Source organism: Neopsephotus bourkii, unplaced genomic scaffold, assembly GCF_033783945.1.
Source record: "Neopsephotus bourkii isolate Nb327-2 ecotype Australia unplaced genomic scaffold, CSIRO-AGI_Nbou_v1 NB_595, whole genome shotgun sequence".
In the NCBI taxonomy this organism is placed as follows: Eukaryota; Metazoa; Chordata; class Aves; order Psittaciformes; family Psittacidae; genus Neopsephotus; species Neopsephotus bourkii.
Window position 1 is genome coordinate 119750 of NW_026901096.1, and position 27013 is coordinate 146762.

Below are 27013 nucleotides of genomic sequence, written 5' to 3' on the forward strand. Positions count from 1 at the left end.
TCCTCCATGGTGGGAATTCAAAAATTCTCCAGTAGAGGAAAAAAAAAAAAAAGGAGAAAAAAGTTTCATGTTCACTGAATTCAGTCATTCCATTATTCTATTAGACATGTGAGGTGGTCTTGATCAGGGGTTTGTGAGTGCAGCTATAGTTCACAAGGCTGGGACATAAGCGCATATGCTTAAATCTTCAGGCAACAAGCTGACAATTTATACTGGTTTTCTTTCTTTTCTTTTTTTCTTCTTTTTTTTTTTTCTGTTTTAGAATATTTTACTTGTGGCTTAAAATAAACTCAATTTCTTCCTTTTCTGAACTTTCTGAATCAAGGGACTTTAAAACCTCCATGTACCTGAAATCCATTTTAAAGCTCAACAGCTGTGGAGGCAGAAGGAAAAAAGTGCCAGTTTTCATCCTGTCTTGTGTGTCACTTGGGTATTAATAACAGTTCAGTATCAAAGTTAGGATGGAAGCTGTGTGGGTTTTTTTTTCAGCAGTACTTAGGCTTCATCTGAACTGATGCCAACAGTATATATATATCTCAATCTATAATTCCAGAAAGAGGTTTATAAGTTTACTTTAAATTTCCTTATCATACAGGAAAGTGAGTTCCCATCCACTCTTGTAATGTTTGTCTGTCGCAAAATACCTCTGCTTCTTAAATAGGCAGTTTTCCACCCTGCAATCAAGATTTTAAAACATGTACTTCTAGTAAATTGCTTATAGATTAATGTGATTTTACCATATTTCTCTTTTTATATGGAAAATGTTTTTGTTACTAATATGGTAACTTCACAATTGCCATTCAGTTTTCAAAATGCTTTGTTTTTTGACATATATGACCATAGGTTAGAGGCAATTGATCAATTATGTAACTAAACCATACATATTGCTGGCAAGTTTAATATCATTTTAGGCATATTAACAGAAGTTACAAATTTTGCTCTGACAAACACAATGTAGGATTCTGATCATAATGCTGAGGATTGCATCTGTAAAACACTTTTAGGTGAGTATGTAAATCTGCCAATCTCAGGGGCCATAATAATGGGTTGGGTGTCCTTAATGCTTAAAGTATCCAAATTACTCAAAATATTATCTGTATGCATTTCCTATGATTGATAGTCTTTGTCATTTTCTCTTCTTTGGATGCCTACAGAAATAATGCATCCAGATGTTTCTTGCTCACTTTTACCTCAGGTTGATGAAGGTGGGAATTAGACTATTTTTCATCTAATATTAACTGATTGTTTTTATCTCTAAAGCTTTCTTAAAAAAAAAAAAGTTAAAAAATAAAGTTACCAGAATGTTATAAAAGGAGTAGCTTTAGCACTAGCAACTGCTTTAGTGTTAAATTTCTTGAAATGCAGAAATGCGAATTATCAATCAAGATAAAATGGTTTCACAGTATCACAGTATCGCAGTATGTTAGAGATTGGAAGGGACCTCAAAAGATCATCTAGTCCAATCCTCGTGCCGGAGCAGGAACACCTAGATAAGGTTACACAGGAACGTGTCCAGGCGGGTTTTGAATGTCTCCAGAGAAGGAGACTCCACAACCTCCCTGGGCAGCCTGTAATGGTTTGTAGTGGACTGCTGCTTTTTTAAGTATTAAGATGTATAATTGTAAAATATATTGAGTAAAGCTTTCTTTCTCTTAATTTAGAAACTGACAAGGGACAGTTTCTTAAAAAAAACCCAAACAAACAAAACAAAACCAACCCAGATAAATACCTGGAAGCCCAAATGCATATGCATATCTGTGGACTATGCAATCACTCTGCCAAAAAAAGTTAGTGTACAGCAAAAAAGAGCCTGGAAGTGCATTTAAGGCAAAGCATACATGAAGCTATTTTCCTGAACTAGGAAAGTCACCCTTTATTCAGTTTAAGTAGGAGGATCATTCATTGTAACAGCACAAGGTAAACACTTACGGGGTGGATAAAGAATACAGTGAGGCATTTCTAGTAAGGCTGTATGGCCTTCGACTAACTATTAGGAAATGCAGAGTGTTATGTAAAGCAGACAGAAAAGACCACCCTGTCTAATACAGAAAATATGATTGTGATCATTGCCTATCTGTGATCAGGGGTTTATCACTGCTCAGATTTTTTTCTGAAACAAATGCACATTTAGAGTCCATCATAGCTATTAATAGAGTGGAATAAAACATGAAAAAAATCCACTTGTTTTACTGGCCTGTACCTTCATGCAATCTAGTATTTTTTTACTTATGCATCTCCATAATACCCATACGCCAGGTTTACCTTGTGCAATCTGACAGAGCAACACTTTCTGATTAATCTTACACCTTCAGAGATATGATTCAGGGTGGACATGCAAGGACACTCCAATTTTAAAGTAAAGCAACAACTTGGAAACTGCATTTTCTCTTACATTTGCCCCCATTTCATTTTGTACTAAATATTAATTCCAGTCTTGTGCTGAGATATTTGAGATCAATACTATATTTTCCATGCTGAGTGAACACACATCAGGGTTTTATTTATGCACTTGTAAAAAATGTTATAGGTAACCACTATTAATTTAATAGAAAATTCTTTTTTCATTTCTGTAGGCACCTCACTGGGTTACTGGAATATCAAAATGCAGTATCAAAACTCCTTTACTGATGATTTTTAAAAAGCATGAAAAAGAACAACTTTAGCTTATTAAGCTGCATTACGGAACAAGCATATGGAGTTGAAAGGGACACTATGAGGTGACTGAGGCAATCTCTGTGTTCTGACATGTGCATGCCAAAGAAATGCCGCTTAGCTGTTTGCTTACTGTCTTCCTGTGGACCTCAGTGAAAACATTGCTAGTCCGTCTTTTCTACTTCTTGCAGATCTTATTATGATTTATTTTTTTTACTTATAACTAAGCTATTAATTATTTTCTTGCTATAAAGATAATGACTGATATTTCCAGGTGATGTGGAAAACAATCATTATTATCTCATTTTATGAACTGAAAAAAGAGGCAGGAAGAGTTTCTTGCATTCATTTATGAAGACATTGACACATATAACCCCCAGTTGACTTTAATTCGCTATTTTGCCTGATCTTATCTATCAAACAAAATATACTCATGTGCCTGCATCAGTCCCCAGTCTCTTTTCTGTGTCCACAGTTGGTAACCCATGCAAAGATTAACTGCTCAGGTAGAAACATCAGCAAGTAAACAATTGGTTTAAAATACACAAAATAAGTTGTCTTTTTACATTATAAATATTTTTATAATGAAACTCTTTGGAATGTGGTAAATATCAGAATTGCAATTGAAGTTTTAAAAGTGATTAAGCCAATTTATGATGCTCAAGTTCTCAAGGGTTATTAAACTTAATAAGGTGAAGATAAATGTAATTTTTACTTAAACTGTAATTTGTCAGGAATTGGGTACTTTGGGTGTATCAACCTGTATTTGCCCTATTCTTCTGAAACTGGCCACTGGCAAAGACATAGTCTGGGCTCTATAAATTTGTCTGATTCTGATCGAGGATATGTATTCTTATCTCTTTATGTTCATTTTTATGTATGAAAGTAATGCATTTAAATATGCTTTCTGTACTGTACTACATGACATTTCTTTTCAAGAGCTACAATTTTTGTTCTAAAAATAACTGAACTAATGAGATGCTCGCTTGTTTAAAGTTTGATTACTTTATATAAATGCAAATTATATATATATACATGTATATATGTGGAGAAGGATATATATTTATATAAATATTGATAGACACATAAAACACTCTTTCCAAACAAATTTTGTAATCAAATGAGTTATAGTAGTTATATTCGCACTGAGCCATAAAAATAAGTAATGCTATGCATTGACACCATATTCAGTGATTCTGTTTTGATTTTCTACAGTACATAGCTTTATACCAACTATCAATTTTATTCAGCCTGCATTTTAGTTATTGGACACAAAAAAAAAACAACAAAAAACACAAAAAAAACAAGAAAAGAAACCCCAAACAAGCCAAAATCCTTCTTACGTATTGTAGGTGTAAATTACATATTCTTTTTGTATATGTCTTAACTTATGAAGGGTGTAAATAAATACGTATCTGGGTAGATCTTCCAGTCCTTTCCTGGATGCTGAGGGAAAGTCTGGATATTGCTATACACACTAAATCTGAGACTGATATTTCTCCCCATGATACTCCATCTTTAAATGTGTGAATACTCTCACTAAAAACACAGCCAAGTTAATGCAACAGTTTGCCCCAAGGGCAAATTATTGAGAACTTCTGTAGAAGTATGTACCTGCTATAAGCTGTTTGAAAGGCAGTTTATGAAAGTAGCAAGAGAATATACATATGAAGATTCAACAGCTTTAAGTCTTAGCTGAGAAATAGTTGTTACATTCCTTAATCCAGAACTCTTACTACAAAAATTTTAAAAATAGCTTCCATCCTGCAATTTAAGGTTAAGATAGCCACAGAAAAATGTGGATTATGTTTTTCTGATGACTAAGAAAGTCAAATTTTTAATCTGAATAATTAAACTGAGTTTTCTGTTTTGCTTGTCTGATGTTCCCCCAGAGCTATGTCTTTTTGCATGTCTTAACGTTCTGCAATATGGATTAATTTTGGATCATATGCCATATCAGAATGTGGTCTTTCAGGGCTATTATTTCCCTAAATCACAATTTTCAAAGCTTATCCAGAGTCCTGGATTAACTACCTGCATGTTCTCTGAACAGGAGCACTTTTATTGTCTCAGTATGTGCTTTCTTATCTATTTTAGCTCATCGTAGAAATGGTGTTGACTCTGAGCTTACTGAGAACCAACGAAAGGCTTGTACAAGCCTTTATAGATCTAAGTTTATTTATAATTAGAATGAACTAAAATTACTTACACAGCCTGGAAAAAACAACAGAAAATGCCAGCCAAATACAAGGTTGTAAAATTCAATAGTGCCTTAAAATAGAACCTCCTCATTCACAATCTTTAAAAAGATATTTAAAAGAATTTTGGGGTTTTTTTGTGTTTTGGTTTGTTTTGGTTTTTTTTTTTTTTTTTTTGTTTTGCTTTGGGTTTTTTTTTCATCTTTTCAAGTAAGAAGTCTCCATCCTTCAATCTCAATAACAGGGTTAGAAGGAAATGATCTTAGGGAGCATCTTCGATAAGGGTGGCCATACAGGCTTTCTACAAGAACCAGGAAGAATAAGAATCTGAAGAGCATCACCATATAATTTGTCCTGTACTGGCAATGACAAAAGATATTTGGTTCAGTTCACCTGTGCATTGAAGTGAGCTATATGAAACACACATCATGTTTTACCTTCCAGCCTGGGGAGAGGACATGCTTCTTCCTAGCTGGCAAGACCACAGGCATATTGCTTGTGCTTCTTATTTGGTTGAATTAAAATGTTGCCTTAACCATAAGCACTTATGCTTATATCCAGAGCATTCTTGCCAATTATCTTGTTTGGCTATTTTTATAGAAGAGGAACAAATATTACTGAAGAGAAAGCAAGTTTTGTTTAAATACACTTTTTAAACACTTGCTTTCAGTAATTCATAATAAGTATTTACTCAGTTATTTTAAATGTCTTCCGTTTTCACATCCACTTTTGTACTACCTTTTTTTAAACTTACACATAAATAAGGAAGACAACATATCTACCAAATATTTATATGTACCTGCTTCTATATGCAAAATAACTTTTGTCCACATGAAAAATCTAAACTCAAATAACCTTCACAGTCACAGATGACCACGACAATTTAGTCATAAGCTGGATCTGTAACCTTGTTAATTTTAAACCCCTGTCATCTAGTAAATGTACCATTATTTGAAATAAATATTTTAGAAACATACCAATTCAATCAACCTAGCCCAAAAGGTTCATGTGGTCAGATTTTGTCCAGAATGAAGGACATCCCTAAGGAGAGGAAGCAGTGAACTGCAATTAAGTCCATTTGGCCATATTTGTATGGGCAATATTTCACATGAAAAAGTAGCCTTAATTCCTTGTTTTTGTATTAAAAAAAGACACTAGGAAAAAAAAAGTTTACAAAAACTGTTCCCATTCAGATTTTCACTCAAAGAGAACCAAATAGCTGTATATTCTATTAATAAATAGAAGTGAATTTTTTTCTTTTTAAGTGAATGGACATGAAGTTCAAGTCATGAAAGAAGAGAATCATGTAATGGCAGCCACTTATAAACATACTGGTTCTTTGAACCGCAGGAGCTTCAAAGTGTGAAAAAGTTTGCCTTAATTCAGTCATTTAGAACAGGTGCTGCAGGATAGGACAACTTACTTGTGTGTGTGCTATAATGAGTTTCTCAGCTTTGTTACTGTGACAGATTAACTTGTCTAGTTTTATCCATTTTTATCTCATCAACAAAAGCCTTAGATGCTGGGGACAAAGTAGCATCTACTTAGAGTAGAAAAGAGTGTCATTTCTGAGATGTAACCATGCCAAAACTAAATTCATTGAATACCAATGAACTGTAGCTGCTTCCATAATTGGAGCAAAGCATGAGGTGAATATCCAATCCATGCAATTTTCCTATTGATCACACCCTAGATTTTAGGAATTTGTATGAAAGGTTGGTTTCTAACTACAAGCCGCTAAAAATAATTAGTGCCTACAGAAGAAATTGACTCTATAATCCCAGCTTGTGTTGTTTGTGATCCTTGGTCTACAAAACCACGTCATGTCACATAGGGTCACCCTAGAAATCGCCTTTGTCTGATAAAAAAAAATATGGTTTGGTTTAAATTTTAAAATATGAGGGAATACTTCCTGGTTTCTAAACAAAGCTGAGAGCAAATATCTGTAAATGCTGCTAGGAACACAGTTACAAAGAACATAAGAAATATTTCTATGAGAAGCAAGCTTGATTTTATACTTATTACAGAAAAAGTACATTTTCTGGCAAGGATATTAGTATTCTATATTTTGCATGCATATGAAGGGAAGCCTGCAGTCTATACCAAGTTTGTATGACATATATAATCAGATACAGATATATAAGGAACATCAGCACTGAATATGGAACCTTTCTAGAGAAAGTTAAGACAAATGAAAAGCCCCAATTTCTCAAGTTATAGAAAAAAATGGAAAAACTCACCAAATGCACAAAAAAGCCCAAACAAAAAAAAAAAAACACCCCAAACAACTGCTAATATGTAAAATATTTAAAATGGTTAAAAGTCACCTCAAGCTATGCCATCTGAGGTTTAGACTGGAGAGTAGAAAAAATTTCTTGGCTGAAAGGGTGATCAGGCCTTGGAACAGGCTGCCCAGGAAAGTGGTGGAATCACCATCCCTGAAAGTGTTCAAAACCCATGTAGATGAGGTCTTGGCAATCCTGAGGCAATGTTTGGGCTTCATGATGTTATAGGTCTTTTCCAACCTTGTTGATTCTTTGATTCCTAGGAGAGTTTAATTACTCAATTATATTATGGAGAAGCGTTAACAAAAACAAACAAATAAACAAAAAATAACTTTTTATGGGGGGATAGTAACAATTCTAATTTTCTGCTGTGGAAAAAGGTGAGTGTAGGTACATTTGGATTAATTTATGAGTAGCAGAAAGAGGTATGGATTGGGGAATTTTATGGTTATCCTGCATGACTAGAAATAAATATACCAAGTTAGAAGGCAGGCAGCAGGAAATAGGACATGGGTGTCTAGCACGACAAAAAGAAAAGAAAAATCTCAACCCTAATACATTTGTTAATTTTTTCTTCTCTATCAGTAAATAAAGCAAGTAAAGGTCTGTCATATGTTTGGATGAAGAAGTTTTGTGCAGTGAGCAGTTGAGTTTTGAAGATAACTTTTCCCCTGCAAAAGAGTGAATAGGAGCAGGACAGGATGAATCTGAGAAAGACAGGAAGGTCAGAGGATCTCATGCTTCCTAAATATTATTCTCTCTACCTGGCCTTTAAGAGGACAAATAATTAGAAATGCAAAAGCTTCTGTAGCTGTACAGAAAATGTGTAGGATGGGAGGCTGTAAGCCCAAATCCATAAAGTATTATGAAGTAAGTATTAAAACAGTCACTGTACTTGACGTGGTGCTTACAATACTTTAATTGTATGCACACTTCCATTATATTAGACTTTACAAATTGTGCGAGTCCCATAAGCAGAGATGTTAAAAAATAAATAAATAAAATCAGGGTGGACAATATCACAATGAGGGCAGAAAAGTAAAGCAATCCACTAAGAGTATGCAACAGAAGAATGTGTAAGAACCAGAGACAGGTTTAATCAAAGAATTGAAATATGACAGTGAATTGTACACAGTATAGTACAGAAGAATTGTCGTGGTTTAACCCACAGCCAGACAGCTTGTTACCCACTCCCCCCCCTTTCTTGCCCTCCCCCTACTCCTGGAGGGACGGAGAGGAGAATCAGAAAGAATGCAACTCCCACGGGTTGAGATAAGAACAGTTTAGTAACTAAGGTATAACACAAATCACTACTGCTACCACCAATAATAGTAATGATAAAGGAAATAACAAGGGAAGAGAATACAACACCCCATCACCAGGCGACCGATAACTTGCCCCCCCCAGCCCGACCAAGCACTGACCGATACCTCCTCCAACCCTGCAGTCCACTCTGTCCTTCCGGCTCTCCCAGTTACCTCCTGGGCATGACGTGCTGTGGTATGGAATACCTCTTTGGTCAGTTTGGGTCAGGTGTCCTGTCTCTGCTTCCTCCCGGCTCCCCTCCTCCCTGGCAGAGCATGAGGCCCACAAAGTCCTTGGCCAAACCAAAACATCATTGTTTTTCAGCTTTGTTCCCAGCTGAAAGTCAAAACACAGCCCTGCACCAGCTACCAAGAAAGAGAAAAATGACTGCCACTGCTAAACCCAGGACATTATCCACCCCTTATTCCATACCATTCACGTCATGCTCAGATCCCACATTTTCAATATACCCTCACTCTTATCTAAGTGCACTCTCATCGTAGTGCATGGACCAGTCCCTATAAAGCTGCTGAGTCCATCTGGTCCATGATGCCAGGCTCCATCTCTTGTAACAGTCTTTCAGAGCAGGAGAGGCTGTGTGCAGTGTTCACACACATGAATAACCTGGGCAGTAGTGTCCATTGTTAGGTCCACCCCTCGATCATGAGTCCATCTCTATGTTGCATCTCTGCTCTGTTGGCCTTAAGGGTCATGGGCCCACCAGGTTCAAAATAATTCATTGTCCTTCCATCTCCAATGTTTCCAAAGCACTGGAGGGGCCCAGTGGACTAGATACTTGCCCATACTGTCCCACATGCCCTGCCACTCATGGCTGTCCAGCCTTGGGGAAAACCTCTTGGTCCTCCCATATTGTTGTCTAACCCCAGACAAGACCCAAACCCGACTCTGCTTAAATTTTGGGATCAGACACAATGGTGGTGGGTAAAACACACTCTGCATGTGTGCCAACATAGTGAACACCATCACAATCAGCAGGCAGGTCCCAAGGGTACCCAAAGGCCATTCAAAACCTTCAGAACTCTCAAGCGATGCTGCTGTACTTGTCACTGGGGCTGGTGTAGCTGCTGTGCTTGCCGGCTCTCCCACCACCAGCTTCTCTTTTCCTGAGTCCAGCTCTTCCTCCTCTGCCTTGCTGGGAAATGCTGCGGGGTCTCCTGCGTCCTCCTGGGGCTCGGCGGGCGGCTTCCGGGGAATGCTCTCGGCCGTCGCGGGGCTGGGCTCGGCCGCGGGGCTCGGCTCCTCCGCTGCCTTCTCCCGCTCCTCGACCGCCCCGACCTCCTCCACCGGCAGCCGTCCCCGCGCGGCCTCCGGTCCCGCTCCCGCTTGGTCCCCGGGGCCGCTCTCCCGGGCCGCTTCAGCAGCCGCCGGCTCCCGGGGCCGCCCCCCCTCGGCTTCCCAGAGCCTCACGCAGACGGAGGCGAGGGCGAGGGCCAGGACGGTGAGGAGCAGCCGGACGGCCAGGGACCAGTCCACGGCCACGTCCGTCCCGCCCTGCTGCTGGAGCTCGCCCGTATTACAAGTCATTGCCATAAAGTACAGTGAGACAAGAACCTTAGCCCAAGCCCCACACTTGATAAACACTAACACAGCAAATACCGGCTCTAAGTAAGTTACAACATTCTGAAGCTGTGAGATCAAGAGGAACAACTCTGAGACCCAATAAATCAGCATTGTGACAGTCAGATCTGTCGTTATCTCAACCCCTCGTGCCCCACGTTGGGCGCCAAAAAGAACTGTCGTGGTTTAACCCACAGCCAGACAGCTTGTTACCCACTCCCCCCCCTTTCTTGCCCTCCCCCTACTCCTGGAGGGACGGAGAGGAGAATCAGAAAGAATGCAACTCCCACGGGTTGAGATAAGAACAGTTTAGTAACTAAGGTATAACACAAATCACTACTGCTACCACCAATAATAGTAATGATAAAGGAAATAACAAGGGAAGAGAATACAACACCCCATCACCAGGCGACCGATAACTTGCCCCCCAGCCCGACCAAGCACCGACCGATACCTCCTCCAACCCTGCAGTCCACCCAGCCCTTCCGGCTAACTCCCAGTTACCTCCTGGGCATGACGTGCTGTGGTATGGAATACCTCTTTGGTCAGTTTGGGTCAGGTGTCCTGTCTCTGCTTCCTCCCGGCTCCCCTCCTCCCTGGCAGAGCATGAGGCCCACAAAGTCCTTGGCCAAACCAAAACATCATTGTTTTCAGCTTTGTTCCCAGCTGAAAGTCAAAACACAGCCCTGCACCAGCTACCAAGAAAGAGAAAAATGACTGCCACTGCTAAACCCAGGACAAGAATATAGAAAAATAAAAAGATATCCTAATAGACCATGAAGGCAGCAGTCAAAGAATATGGTAACATATAGGAACCAAACGAAAGCATTAGGAAAACTATAGAGTTCCATACTGACTTAATACATTGTTGACATTAAGATGTCAACAATGGTGAATGATAGAGTTGAGAATATTTTTAATGAATTAATATTACTGATGGAAACAGACAAAGACTGTGTTATTCCATGGTTAAAAGAACGTGGTCAAAACAGATAATACAAGAGGGGCACTATTTCTGAAACACCGGCATTAATCTTTGAAATGAGAAGTAAGACGGTAACAGAATAGTGTAAGAAAAGTTGTGTCACTTTCTAGTGACTTTTAGGAGTAAAATTGTAATAATACTGTCCGTTTATGAACTAGCCATGAAAAAATGGAAACTTGTTTGCTCAGTATAGAGCTTTCATTTCACTTCTCGTTTTCTGCCTGGTTACAGCTGTAATGGTTTCTTCACAAGTTCCAGACAGTCATACCCAAACACGGTCTTAAAGAATGGCACAAATTACCTTGAATGTTAATTTTTAAGAAAGATGTTACATTCCTTATTCCTATTGTTAAGTAATCTTTTCCTTCTTCTACTCAGAAAACCCAGGCAACTAAACCCAGGAATTACTCAAGAAAAGTTCTATAATATGGGTACAGTAAAAAAGTTTACATGTGTTGAACATCATTAACAGACAAAATTTGCCTTATCAGCTGCTTTACAGGGTTGCATACAAAGTTTATATTAAAATACTGAAATTTCTATATCTGTTTCCAAAACAAGATTCAGTTTTTTAGTTGACATATGACTTTCAGTAACTGCAGTCGACAAAATCCTGTAAGCCTTTCTATTCCTTTGTGCTGGAAAATCTATAGGCAATTTTAAATTACATTGTCAAGCCATCTGAGAAATAGTTTGTTTATAGAGAAGACCACAATTACACAGAAATTGTTAGGACTTAGTATTGTCCTACATCCTTCTGATGGATGTGACAGAAATTACTGAGCACTGATGCTAGCAAGTGCTGTCAAATTTCATATCTGGTAGGGTGACAAAGCACTATGTAGGTTAGCCCTTAACCTGCAGCTGTATTATTTTGAGCAGTGATGTCAGCAGATCACACAAGTTAAACAACCTTGCAATTGCCTGGGAGTTGCCTTATAGAGGAGAGCTGCTTGGGATTTCTTTTCTTCACTAAAATACTTTCAGACTATTTTCTTAGTCTCTCTGGGGATTATTTACTTGGCTCAGTTCTTTTCAAGTGCAATACTTTTTTTGTTATCTGCCAAATTCTAAAGCACTCCATGCAACCTCACAGTCATAGTGTAAGGAAAAGGACAGAGCTTGTATTGCTATTAACATGATTTTTGGACAGGCATGTGATGGTGCCAGAAATCAAGTTTTGGACCCTTGAGTATCTTCAACAAACAGGAAAAAGTTAAAACAAAAAAATGGATCTACATACACAGATTATGCTTGGAAGTGTTTTTTGATGGTTTCCAGGGGCAAGGATAACCATTTTCAGGAGACACAGCTTATGTAAAAAAATCAATGGGAGGATTGCAGGGAGAATGATTACCTGATTTTTCAGCTTTGCCCTAACAGAGAACTCTCTGTACAGGAAGAGCAGAAAAGAATCATAGGCACTTGTGGCTAGCAGATAAGACTTGACTTCCCAGTGTATTGCTCCAAAAACAGTGTTACTGTCTTTCTTCAGTGAACTTAAATAAGAATTAATAGGTTTGTAGGTCTTAATAAGCTGTAGCCTGTTCCTGTTACTGCACTTTGACTCTTCTGTGAATATGCTCAATATAGAAAGACTATTTTATAAACTTAAAAAAAAAATAAACCCAGGGAGAAGGATTAGAGCCTGTGACATATGAGAAAAGATTAAGACAATTTAATACACTATGCTATTGCTTGAAGGAAAGAATATAATGATATGACTACTTACAAATACCTCAGAGGTAAAGTGCAAGAGTTATAGGGGTTATTATATCTTTATTTACTGTAATGTCTCTTCAACCATCAACATAGACTATTAACTGTCTGAAGAATATAAATTCGAGCTGCTACATAATGTTATTTCAGAAAAAATACAGAAATTTAAGACACTGTACAGGAATATTTAGATTATATTTTAGGAAGTAAGTTTGAGGCTTTTTAGTGCTTCATCTTGCACCATTAATATCTTTGGAGATTTAAAAAGTGACTTGAATAAAATATTCAAGCAATAATATGAGGAAACCAAGTAAATGGTTAGTATGTGAAATTCACTTCCATCAAAGATAGACCTAAAGAGCTGTATGTGAGGGAATATTAGAGAGAGGATTATAATGGGAAATCACGATTTTTCTGTAAAGGTTTGTGCTAGCTGATTTACAAAATGACTTTCATCTAATTTTTAAAGTGTCAAATGAGGGTATTCTCAACAGTAAGCAGGTCAGTTACTTATTATATAGGATACATTATGTGCACTACAAGATGCTCGTATTCTCTCCTGTCAGATATGCCACAAGTAAAGGAGGCTACTTTTCACCTTTTAATTGTAATTAGTGCAGACCAAGAATAAAGATACTGATTTCTTAAATTCCACATGGTTGCAAAATGTCTTCTATAAATCTTACTGTGCAACAAACCATTTTACTCTAGGTGTTTTCAGGGTCTTATGCATTTCCATACCCTAAATGCCTGTTATAGAAAAGTAAAGCTTCTGCAAAAGGGTACACTATCAAGATATAAGTGAAAGTACACACAATTTCAGTGGGCTGGTTTTCCATGTTACAGCTATTTAATTTGAAACATTTCCCTATTATGCATTCTAAACTGTTCTCAGTGTCATATTTTCAGAGCACAGCCTATAATTTTATAGAAATAACTCTAGTTTTAAGATCTATGTTAGAAAACAGGTTTAAATAACAGCCAAACAACAGTAAGATTTGGTTTCCAATCATACTAAACACTGACCCTTTTTGTGATTTAGTGAGAGTTTTAGCTAGCATAGAATGTATTGGTAGTTTCTAATATAATGCACAGCTGAGCTGCAGAAATCATTGTCTCTGGGTGCTGTGCTTGCTAAATGCTTACACATTTCATGGGGAGATTAGAAATATTCATAGAATAGCAAGCAACTGTGGATTATTAAATACTGACAAACCAATTCTGCTTAGAGGAAACTCCTAAACCACACATTATTCAAGGCTAACATAGTACTCAGTAGAAGTGTCCTTGACTTCTTTTTACACTTAACTCTAGCCATTCATTTTGGTTATCTTTGGAGAAAAGATGTCATTCTTGTTGCAGTGAGTATGGCTGCTGCCCTGAGTGAAAAATTTCCATCAGTAAAAGCTACTTACTTTGCTGTTTGTGTACGCCTGCACTGCACAGGTAATTATCTGACTGTCTCTATGTACAATTCTGCTTCAGTCCTTATATTGTACTGTGGAGTCTGAGAGCTCTTTCGTAAACAAGTGGGAGACTGATTTTATAGTGTATGCACAACAGAATCTGATGGATGACCCATTTGGTAGGGCAGGGTGTTGAAATGCACTGAATGTTTTCCTTCTGAGACAAAAATAATTCTGTGTGGTCAAGTCTTATTTTTATCTGTATACAATTTTGTATGCCCAAATGCTTCTGTCGCAGGATTTGTCCTGTTAGTGTTTTCTGTGTCCATGACTATTATAAAGCTAGTGTTACTTGTATTTTAATTTGATTCTTTGCAGGACAGTAGTTAGCATTCATGAAAATGTTAGCATCAGGAAATCTAGTCAGGTGCTGCTCAGATTAGATGAAACAATGTACGTGTTCCCTCAAAGTTACAGAAGAAAAAAATTGAAAGAAACAAAGCTAAAAAAATAATCTCCTGACAAAAGTCCAGGAACATATTGCACGTAAGTTACACTACATTGTAAATAGTGGCATAAGAAAAAGCAACTGGTTCATAAGATTTCTTAATTTGGCTGCCAGCTGACCAGTGTTATCTTTTAGACATACCACATTACTTATATTTCTCTGGGAAGAAAATATACCCTTATTGACTTCCATGCAGTTATATGTCCATTAGTGATTTCCTTAGAATTTTGTCAAGATGCATACATTGCTTCTACATTTGAAATTAAACGGAAAAATTCTCATCTTCGTTTTAATCGCTTCTTAATTCTTAGACATCTTCATATTTGGGGTTTTTTTCCCAAAAACCATCAGAATTAAGTCCTTTTCAAAACAAACATTTGTTGTGCAGACTCTTCCTCAAAATTACATTGTCAACCATGTAAGACCAAATCTGAAAAGATTCCATGAATAGTCACTTGAGCTGCAAACTAAAGGTCTCTAAATTGGAAAAGCTTTCTGAAAGAAGACTGGTTCTACAATTCTTACACTAGGCAGCACCTTACTCTATGAGCAAATCCATATGTTTTCTTTGCACCTTTGTGTTCTTTAGCTTATACTTACTAAAATGGCCAAATTCAGTCTGTAATGATGAAACAATTTTCTCAGAGAAAGGTTTGTTATAGCTTTTTTGTTAGAGATAATTTTAACTGACCTGTAAAACCTGGAAAGGAGCTAGAACATGCTTAGTAGGTTATGCTATATATTTAAACATAAACATGACTTGCCTATATAAAGTTATAATGCAAAGCATTTGACACTGTCCCACATGACATCTCTGTCTAAACTGGTGAGGCACAGATTTGATGGGTGGACCATTCGGTGGATAAACAATTGCCTGGATGTTCACGCTCGAAGAGCTGTGGTCAACAGTTCAATGTCCAAGTGGAGACCAGTGACAAGTCTCACAGCTCAGCACTGTGACCAGTACTGCTTAACATCTTTGCCAGCAACATGGGATTGAGCGTGCCCTCGGCAAGTTTGCCAACAACACAAAGCTGTGTAGTATGTCCGACACACTGGAGGGAATGGATGCCATTCAGTGGGACCTTAAAAGGTGGGCCAGTATGAACATCATGAAGTTCAACAAGGCCAAGAGCAATGTCCTGCAACTGGGCTGGGGCAATACCAAGAATAAATAGAGGCTGGGTAGAGAATGGATTGAGAGCAGCCTTGAGGAGAAGCACTTGAGTGTGTTGGTTCATGAGAAGCTCAACATGAGCTGGCAGTGTGTGCTCGCAGCCCAGCAAGCCAACCATGTCCTATACTTCATCAACAGAAGAGTGACCGTCAGGCTGAGGGAGGTGATTCTCCCCCCTCTATTCTGCTCACATGACACCCCACCTGGAGTGCTGCATTCAGCTCTGGGGTCCCCAACATAAGAAGGACATGGACCTGTTGAATTGATTCCAGAGGAGGCCACAAAGTTAATCAGAGTGATGGAGCAACTCTCCTATGGAGACAGGCTTAGAGAGCTGGGGTTGCTCAGGCTGGAGAAGACAAGGGTCCAGGGACACCTTATAGAAGCCTCACAGCACTTAAAGGGTCTCTATGAGAAATCTGGAGAGGGAATTTTTTCAAGGGCATGTATTAATAGGACAAGGGAGAATGAATTTAAACTGAAAGAGGGAAGATTTAGATGAACTATTAGGAAGAAGTTCTTTCCTGTGAGGGTACCACCTCCCTGAAATTGATCAGTGCCAGGTTGGATGTGGCTTTGAGCAACTTGTTCTAGTTGAGGGTTTCCCTGCCCATGGCAGGGTGATTGGAACTAGGTGATCTTTAAGGTCCCTTCCTACACAAAACATTCTATGGTTCTATGATTTCATAATACTTAAATTACATAAAGAACAATGGAGTCATAGGATAAGGAAAGACCCTTAGTATATTATCTAGCCCATCTTTAGGACTAAGGATCATATGCTTTATGTGTTTCTTAATGGACCTTTGATTAGACTTTTGTTTAAGATGCCCATTTTCTGAGGTTCCTATAATCTCCTAAGGCAACCTATATAATCGTAGAATCATAGAATAGTTAGGGTTGGAAAGGACCTTAAGATCATGTAGTTCCAACCACCCATGCCACTGGCAGGGACACCTCACACTAAACCATGCCAGCCAAGGCTCTGTCCAACCTGGCCTTGAACACAACCAAAAATGGAGCATTCACGACCTCTCTGGGCAACCCATTTCACTGCCTCACCAACCTCACAGTAAAGAACTTCTTCCTTATATCCAATCTAAACTTCCCCTGCTTAAGTTTGAAACCATTACCCCTTGTCCTATCACTACAGTCCCTAATGAAATGTTCCTCTCCAGCATCCTTGCAGGCCCCCTTTGGATACTGGAAGGCTGCTATGAGGTCTCCAAGCATCCTTCTTTTCTCCAGGCTGAACAGCCCCAACTTTCTCAGCCTATCTTCATATGGGAGGTGCTCCAGTCCCCTGATCATCCTTGTGGCCCTCCTCTGGACTTGTTCCAACAGTTCCATGTCCTTTTTACGTTGAGGACACCAGAACTGCACACAATACTCCAAGTGAGATCTCACGAGACCTCATACCTAATACCAGTCTTGCCAGTAAAAAAAAATATTTTCCTCTGTATGATTTATTCTTCCATATATTAGTTTAAGCTGTTCAAACTGCCAAGAACATAAGGGTCTGAAAATAAGCTTTGAAATGCTTCTAATAAGTATTTGTGGGCTATTACTTCCCTCTTCCCCACCCCATTTTAAGGGGCATCCTCCCCTTTCTGACTTCTCTTTAAACTGAGAAAAAGCAAAGCTTTCATTCGTTCTCATTGTTCATGTTCTCCAGACCTCTGATCTTTCTTCTGTAGTTTATTATATTAATCCCAACTTTACTGGCACAGAAAGCCAAAGCTAAGCAGAGATTACTGCAGTGCTGAATTAAATACACTCTGCTCATACGGCCCAATATAGAATTTCTGTGTTTTAGAAACATTTGCATTTCACCATGTTGTATTTTATATGTGTATTTTATATATTTTGGGGAAAAGCAAAGCTTTATAAAGCCATTAGGTTAAAAATATATGCCCTTTTGTATGAAATAGTTTTTAGTGTTAAGTAGGATCCTGTGCTTTATCCTGTTGATACTCTGACCAATTTAGACTATCAACCCCTTCCACTGTTTTCACATTCAATATTTAAGATAGTAATACATGACTCAGAGTGATTATTTTATCAATTATGGCCACTTGAGGACCACAGAGGTAATTGAAATCTGTAGAGAGATCAGTTTATGGGCAAGAAAGAGACAGTTTGAAGTTAAGCCCAAAAAAAAAGTTAAAAATGCAAAATGAAGCATACTGAAGAATGTGAATGACACTCACTCTTTTTTTTTTTTTTTTTTTTCCAAAAATAGATAACAGTCACAACATTATTTAGGAATGCTGTCATGTTTCTTGCTGTCTTTGAAGGTGGTTTTCATCTCATCAGACATCTCTAATTGGACATCTAAGTTTAAGTTAGATACTTTTAGCTTTGTTATCAATGAGCTGATGAAAGCAGCTTTGGGGCAATTTAATTATTCTACACCACTATCTTCAGAGAACGTAAACTGGTATCTGAAAGTACGTATTTCTTTGCACAGAATCTGAGATTGCCGTGCAATCTCATACAACCTATGTTAGCCTTAGATAACATACTTTAAGATACCTATGTAAAATGAAACAAATTCAAAATTTTGGTGAAATCAGGTGTAGCAAAGTTTCAACCAGCCTACAGCATCAACTAATGGCAAGGTAGAGGGCATTTTTTATTTACAGCTTTGACCTGAATAATTAAATGACATTTAGCATTCTGTTGTATACACATTCTTTTTACTACAGGGTCATATCAGATGACTAACCATATTAATATCCTAGTCTTTTCAATTTGGATAGGCATTCTGAGACAAAGACTGAACAATTTGACTCTCTTGTGTTAAAAGACAACTGTACCAAAATATCACATATATTTTTCAAGGCACTTTAATGGCCTTTGGTGTATTTGAAGTGCCAGTAGAATTAGATATCATTTGAGATGAGGCCATGCTTGAACTTCAGTAAATGAAAAAGCTTTTTTTTTGGGTACTAGTATGCTGATCTCACTGTGACAGCACGATTGGAAATGTATCATCTTTGCTGCTTTGAAGTTTAATGTCATCCTCTTTCATTTATGCCATTAAATATAGATGTTGTGGAAGGTTAAAGCCCTTTGTAATGCCTTATTTGAAAAAGGGTTTCACAACTGGGCAACTGTTTATGAATATATTTGAATGATACATTTACACTTTATATCATGGTAAGGATACATAATTAGACTAAACAGCCTGAAAACTGATGGTTTTTGGGTGAAGAATAAAGGATCACAGATGGTATCAAAGCAGCTATAATTCAAACTCTATTATTACATTTAATGATTCCTTTACTCTTTTGGGACAGGAAAGGGTGCGACTTTTGGCATATTTTGATACTAAATCTGGAAAGTTCTTAACAATCAGATCTCAAATTAAATTCTGATTTGTTTGTGAGAAGGGTTCTGGAAAAAAAAAGGAAAAAGAGAGAATTAAGCAGCAGAGAAAAGTCTCCAGATTTTATGGAAAAGAAATCTGTAAATGCTGTTTTACAAGCATTTCATGGCATGTTTTTTATTTTTAATACAGATCTTCTTCTGAATAGTATGCTAATTACAACTAAGCCTGCTTAACAGTCTTAAATCCAATGTAAAAGCTCTAAGCCATAGGGAGCAAGCTAAGAATAGCAATATGACTAAAGATTATAACGATGATGTGAGGAAAATAAGCAGTTTAATTTCTGTCAGGCAGTTTTATTAGTGTAAGTTTTGCTTTCGGCTAAAAACTTATTTATGTATGATGATCTCAGCTATTGATTTTGATTAGTATATATGCTTTATTTATTCTTTGAGGAAAAGAAGCAGAAGCTGTCCTCCAATATAAATCTTTTTTTTTTGTTATTTCATATCTGTGAAATACAGCCTAACCTTACCCACTTATATTTAATCTCTATATTCCTTGCCTTGAGACCCCGATCACTTACGGTTTTAGTTTCTTTTTTTTTAGAGAACAGAACTAAGCACAAGGCCTCTGCCCTGAGAATCCCCAAACTGTGATTTGTGTCAGTTGGAATGAAAACACTAGCAGAAAATCTTCACAGTTTTGTATTAAAAATTAATACCCTTTATTCTAGTTTAAATTAGCGTTAGCCAACTCTGATGCTCAAGATCTCAAAGAGAACCAAATGTATTCTGGAAAAGAATACTTTATGTATTTAAGCATTCTACTGTTCATTGCACTTAATTAACAATTTACAAATATTTTAATTCCGTAGAAGCTATTTTCAGCCGAAATCTCCGACAGCGTCCATTTATACCTTTTAAGCTGATTCTGAGCAACACTCATAGTAACTGTCTGCACACTAAGCATTTTGATTTCGTAGAGTTAAAATTTGTAAAAGTTATTACCTATCACCCTGAGAATTTATTTCAGGTTACAAATATGAAGATAGGAAGCCTCTAGCAATTTCCTATGCACTGTTGACATGACAGCCATGGGAGTGCACTCTTTAGGAGAGAAGACCCCACAATATGTTTGTTTTTGTGAGAACTGTGGCTACGTCTACAGTCTTAAAAAGAGTAGTCAAGATGGGCTGTCAGTTCATGGCTCTGCTTGTTTCCTGTCTGAAGAGTCTTGCTACATATCTCTGATGGTATGATAACGTATTATCTATCCGTGAGCCAGGCTCAGCCCCAGGGCTGACATCTCGCTTAGCATCAGTTTGTCCCCATCCCCAGGGAGATGCCTTGTGCCCAGGGTTGAGACTGCCCCCAGCTGCTCCTCCAGCTGCCCTGGAGCTGGCAGTGGCAGTGGGATGAGTCCTGGCTGCCAGAACCTGCCCTGACATCCCTGTGGAGGCCCCACTGTTCCTGGCCCCGGGGAGCAACTGACCTGTGCTGCACCCTGACATATTTTACTCTGTATCATAAAATAAAAATTCAGCCAAGATCCTGTCTTGATCAACTGTCTGTCTCTGAGGTCAAAGATTAAAGATGCCTGGAAGACACTCAGAGTGGAACAGGCAGCCTACAGAAGTCAGCCTGCATGTATACGATATACAAAAGGTGCATCAAAGATGTCAATGTAGACAGGAATACCAATGAGAGCCATGCAGGCAGCTCTGACTGCAATTACACTCTTCAAATAGAGAGTCCTCTGTACTCATCATTTTCATATTGCAAACGGATGAGGATTGTCAGAGTAAATCTGTTTGCATTTCAAATGCTTATTCCCTTATTTACACAAAATAATGTATTATTTTAAAAAGATTTGTTAGCACCATACTTTTATGGGGTCTGAAGACTTAATCAGTGATAAATAAATATTGAGTTGCTTACTAGCCTTGATGATTACATGTTTAAAAAAAGATGAATAACTGCTAAGCCCTCCAGTGGTCTTGGGATATTTTGCACTCACTGACAATATATAGTTTTGTTCAGATTTGGTCAGCTTGGGTACTGCTTTGTGGAAATACATTTTGAATGTCATGCAAATCTTCAACTTTTTGCAAAAGTATCAGTTTTCTAAAGAGAATTTCCAAGAATTTCACAGTCAGCTCCAAACCCTTTATGCAAGATTTCCAAAGAGCAGTGGCTGAACTCCAAAATATTTGCTCTCTAGAGTGAGATGCAGTGTTAACCTCCAAATGTCCAAAAAAAGGTCACATATTCAAATATTTTTTATCAGTTTTGATTATAAAAAAGCTGCACACATTTTTGTTCATTAACATAATTTTTCATTCTGTCTCATAGTGAATAAGGGATCAAAATAAATTCATGGTACAGAAACAAGTTAAGTGTTGACAAAAATGCCATTATGGAATAATACGGGTTTTTTTTGTCTGATTGGTGTCACAAGTATTTCAGCATGGAGTCACAAAATGTAATTCGGTGTGTAACTGTTTTATTTGTTTCCTTCCTCCTAAATAGCTTTTCTTCTGCACTGGTAGCAAGAAGCAAAATCATGAACATATTTTGAGATATTTTCACAGTTACCTGTTATAAGTCATGAAAACAATTCTATTTTTTTCTCATCAGTTTGAAGAAGATCATTCCAACCTGAGGTAGAAAGGAAATAATGCTTCTCTTATCCTGAAGAAAAAAAAAAAAGTAGACTCTGTTTTTTATTGAAAATTAAAAAAAAGACACCACTAGTAAACTCTGAACTCTAACTTAAAGATGAACTTCCTTCACCATTTCAGTGAACTTCATGCAAGACATGATTGTTCTGTACAATGTTTCACTTGGGGTCTCAAATAATTTTTTTCTGTGTGTCAGGTCTCAACTTGAACTGATACTAATAGACGCAAACTAGTGTCTTCCATTTACCTAAACTGAGTATCAGATTTTCCTATACTTATTATAGATACATTCCTTATTTATTTTATTCTAAAAATGCTTTATATTTTCCTACATGTAGGCTAAAAGCAGCTTATGTTTATGCTTGTTGTCTTGAAGAGACTGACCCTGCAATTCTCACCTGTGTGTACCTCTCACTGAATAATGACTTACCTTTTAATGACGTGGATGCATTTTTGCTGCTGTTACACACTTTCTCAGAGTCTTGCTCAGGCAGCAATAAAATTATGTTTGTTCCTAGACACAATAGAAACTTTATAACAAACTACTGTACATTTTCTTTATGTATTTCAGACTCTATGATACAATCCTCTTGATTGCAGCCTACATGAGTTCAAAACTGACAAAAAGAATCATCTATTTCAAATACATTGCAAGCAGCAAAAACCCAAAAATGTACTATACTTCTATCTAGTATGTTTTCTTTCAGTTACCCTAAAACAAGAGATGACTTTTTTGCTAGTGATTGTCATTTGATTTCCAAATTGAAAAGATGGTTCCTCAGAATCAAGCAGATTTTGCATTTGCTATTTAGTGTATTCTAAATACAGCTGAATCCCCCAGATTATTTGCACCATTAATAAATATAAAAGTCACACCTTTTTTTTTTTTTTTTTTTTCTTTGAACTCTATTGGGACTGAAGAAGGGCTGTAACATGGATCATATTAAAAATTTTGCCTGTAGGAAACTAACACCCAAATGAAACCTTTGGAACAAAACTTTGTGGGACGTTTAAAAATCGTGATCATCCTCAGCAGTTCTAGATCAGCACTCTAGTGCCCACACAGTTTTTGTGAATTTTTTCTTTCTTTTTTTTTTTTTTTTTTTTTGGCTGATGAAGGTGATCTTAAAGCTCTACAGTTGAACAAACCAGGATGCAACTGCTCTAACTAACTGTTCCTAGTACCAAAACCCTTCTAATGGGTTTATTCCAGTGCGCTTCTTTCCAATGCCCCAGACTGCTTTGGTGACAAAGCTATCACATAATGTCAAACTGTTTATTTGGTCCCCTCATAGAAAAAATTAGCAGACTACTCCAACTCTTGGGCACTAGTTTCTTAACATAAACACTGTTGCTACAGCTGAATGCAGAAACTTTGTGTTTAGACACCAAAATCCTGACTGTATCCAAAGCAAATATAAACCAAAACCAAACCAAAACAACAACAAACCAAACAGAAAAGCAACAACAACAAAAAAAAAACCCACCGCTCCAAAAAAATACCTTGGCTTTTATTTAGAAACCTAGTTTTTGAGGCATAAGAAGAAAAAAAATCCTTTGCAGTATTTGCCAATCAGCATTTCTTTGAAGTTTCTGGTTTAGTGTGTGACGTGGCAAAGATTTTTCTGTAAGATTGACATCAGATGAAATCACAGATTAGACAGCTGCTTTCTTTGAAGTTTGCATGAGTGGGTGATTTATTCATGGATATCTAACAGGTAAGAGACTGATATGTCAATTTTTATATCATGTGTCACCTAAAGAGCTTCTGTAGTGACCAACTATTTATTTAGAAAAGACTTGCCAGAACATACCAGACTGGAATGAATCACAAAACTCTGCTTATAAAATAACAATATATGTACTGCTATCACCTTCCCACAGACTTGCCTGAAGTTAAAGATTATAGTGGTGTATTTGTGCAAAAGATGCATCATGGAGTTCACAGTCACTGTGGTATCATCCTCCTGTACCTTAGCATTCTTAGTATTTAGTCTGAAACCTTGGCTATACTCTTAGTAAAGCATTCCACTAAAAAGTAGTATGGAACAGAGATATCTTTTCTTTGCAGAATATTTCTGGTTTCTGTGAAACATACCAGTTCTAAAAAGAATTGTGGCTTCTGCTGTGGGAGAGCTTTGTACTTGCAAATGACGTATTTAGTTTGTTGCTGCACATCTTGAGCTGCTCTGTAATAGATGTAGCAGAAAGTGTAACAGTTTAATGTCCCCTTTTGTAACTTTGTCTTTATATGTGCAATTTGATTGTAGCATTTGTGAGTCTTAAAATAATATGTTCATTTGACTTTATTATATTTCCTTTGGTCCATGCTCCCTTGGGTAAAATAATTAAAAAAATAAATACTGGACAAATACTGTAGCAATTAATTTGACAAAAAGAATAATTGGCTGTTATATGGGATTTTCATTCTCAGAGATTCCCACAGCAGACCAGATTTCTAGCAACTTTTTAATCAGAAAGAAGCTATGAAAGATGACTGCATTTTGGTCTCAAGCTGAGCAGCTTCTCCAAGTACAAAAAAAAAAAAAAAAAAAAAAAAAAGAATTAAATAACTGCCAGTTTAAAAAAGAACTTCCAGGAGAAGCGGTGCATTGTCAGACTGCAGCTTTATGTAAATGTACAGCAGTAAGCAGTTAAATGAATAAATACATAAGTATAAAGATTATGCCAGTGCACCTCAAGTTTCAAAAATGAAAAAATAGTATTTTTATAAATCTACATGAGCTGTAGGTACATCACTGGAACATCAGTTTTATGCAGCATTTAATTATTTGCAAAAAAAAATAAAATGTAACTACACGAGTTTGAGACAACAAATTGGAAAGCACAGCATTTTCAGTGATTATTTCAGTCTGGAGTGATGATTAGGGGTAAGTCAGATGGAGGCATGCTGCCGATGTACATGCACACAGTGTACACACTGCACATTTTGGTCTTCAAAGGCAGTTCAGGTATGGATCACTTTGAATTGAGATATCTCACTGGATCACAGAACATGGTGGAACAATTTACACAGCACATTCACTTAATTCCTGGTTTCTCCTGTTTTCAGGAGCTGCATTCACTAGTGTGCCAATACTAGTGAAAAATAGTGAGCAGATTCTAATGATCTTTGGAATTTCTGATAGGTATACACTGTAGAAGTGTAAGAGATTCTAAGCAGCAGAAAGATATTTATGAAAGAGTTCAAAGGATCTCATACCTAAGCAGTCTCACTTCTGTGCTGGAAGGGACAAATTCTTATCCCATGTTGGTCACTGGATTCTTATCTAATGTGGTTACGTTACTATTTCTTTACAGCTGAGAGCAGCTATCTGTTTGATCATTAAATATAATGTTGCAATCCATATATTCATGTGTTTGTTTTGCGTTGTTTTTTTTTTGTTTGTTTGTTTGTTGGGTTTTTTTTTTTTTTTGTTTTTTTGTTTTTTTTTTTAGAAATATCAATGTCTGCTTTAAAGTGTTATCTTAGGAACAACAGCGTTCTGGCATCTTGATTATGATTAATTTCTACCTAAGAAAAAACTAAACTAGAAGTTAAAATCTATGTTTTCTGAAAAAAGAAAAAAAAAGCCCAAAACCTGTCAACAATTTTATTTTCTCATATAGCTAATTAATTACAGCCAAGAAAACAAAATAACCAAAAACCCTAACATTCCTACTTTAGGGATTGAATTCATACTAGGATACATAAATTAAATATTGAAGTACATAAAAAAGAAACTAATAATTAGCTAGTATTTAAAGGGCATTTGAAAACGTTGGACATGAATATTTCAGATGATTTCTGATTAGATTTGGAGGTGGTAATCAGCCTTGAAAACTAGAAAAGTATTTTAAAACCATGAGTATGCATTTTGTCTTCAAAAGAGGGCTTGATTAGTGTGTAATAATAAAACATAGAACCACATAGTAACAATGACAAGAACCAAAATCTTGAACAGCTGTTCCTAAATGAGCATCATCAAACCTACGCATTGAATGAGTCAGGGGTCTTGAGAAAAAAAAAAAAGAACAACTAAACAAACATATTTTGATTATATCATTGAACATCAGATATACATAAGAGAAACTGATTGTTGGGATGTTTTTTCTAACTTCTGACTTTGGCTTTTCAAATCCAGTAAGACACATTCTAGATAAGTTTTAGGGTATAGTGCTATGATTTAGCTTTCTTTCAAGATACCTTGACATTATTGCTAGAACCACCTGAAGCATTCTACTTCTACACAGCCTCATGGGACTGTCAATGTTTATTTTTTCATTGTATGTCAAATGGATTAATATAAACTTTGGGGACTATGTTTCTGGATCACCATAAGATTTTTAAGATTAATTTGTTCTGGTATATTTACCACCATTTTCGGATTTCTTTCACTGGGCAGTCATCTGGCAGAGCTTAGTTACAAGGTTATTAAAAAAAAATAAAAAAAGAGTTTTAAAATTTCATGGAGACCACTAAAATAGTCTTATCCTGTTTTTCAGTCAGGATTTTAAGCACTGGATCAGATACCATGTTCAACCAGTCACGGATATAAAATAACATGACTACAGCATAAAATAACAAAACTACAGAACATAACCTATACTTGAAGTAATAAACTACTAAGTCAAATATATTTGTAAAGACAGCAAAATGAATGAAATTACATTAGTCTGAGGCACTCAATACATTTAAAGATATATGAACAACAAAAAATAAAACATAAGCAATTTTTAAGCTCTCTACTGAAGACTCTTTATACAAGTTATAGTAAGCAAAATATTTATGGTAGAAAAACCAAAATAAATTCCTCTATCTCAAATAATTGAAATCAATTTTGTTTGGTTTACATGTCTGAATTTCAAATACTGTTTAAAATACTAGTGACTCCTAGTAGTAACAATCCTAGTTACTAGTTACTCCTAGTAGTAACAATCTAATGTCATGATTGTGACAAAGTTAAGAAAACTTCTGACAGAAAAGACTTTCAAAGTTCTCAACATTTGGAATTGTTTAAACTGTTTCAGTTTCCATGTACATGGTATTTTCATTGTCTTGGAAAAGCCTTGTAAGCTGTAAATAATTTTCTACATGGACTCAAAATCTGTACTACTCTGTTCAAGCTGTGTATTATGGGAATCATTTGTCTGAAAGATGTTTGAAATCATGATAACTTTTTGTT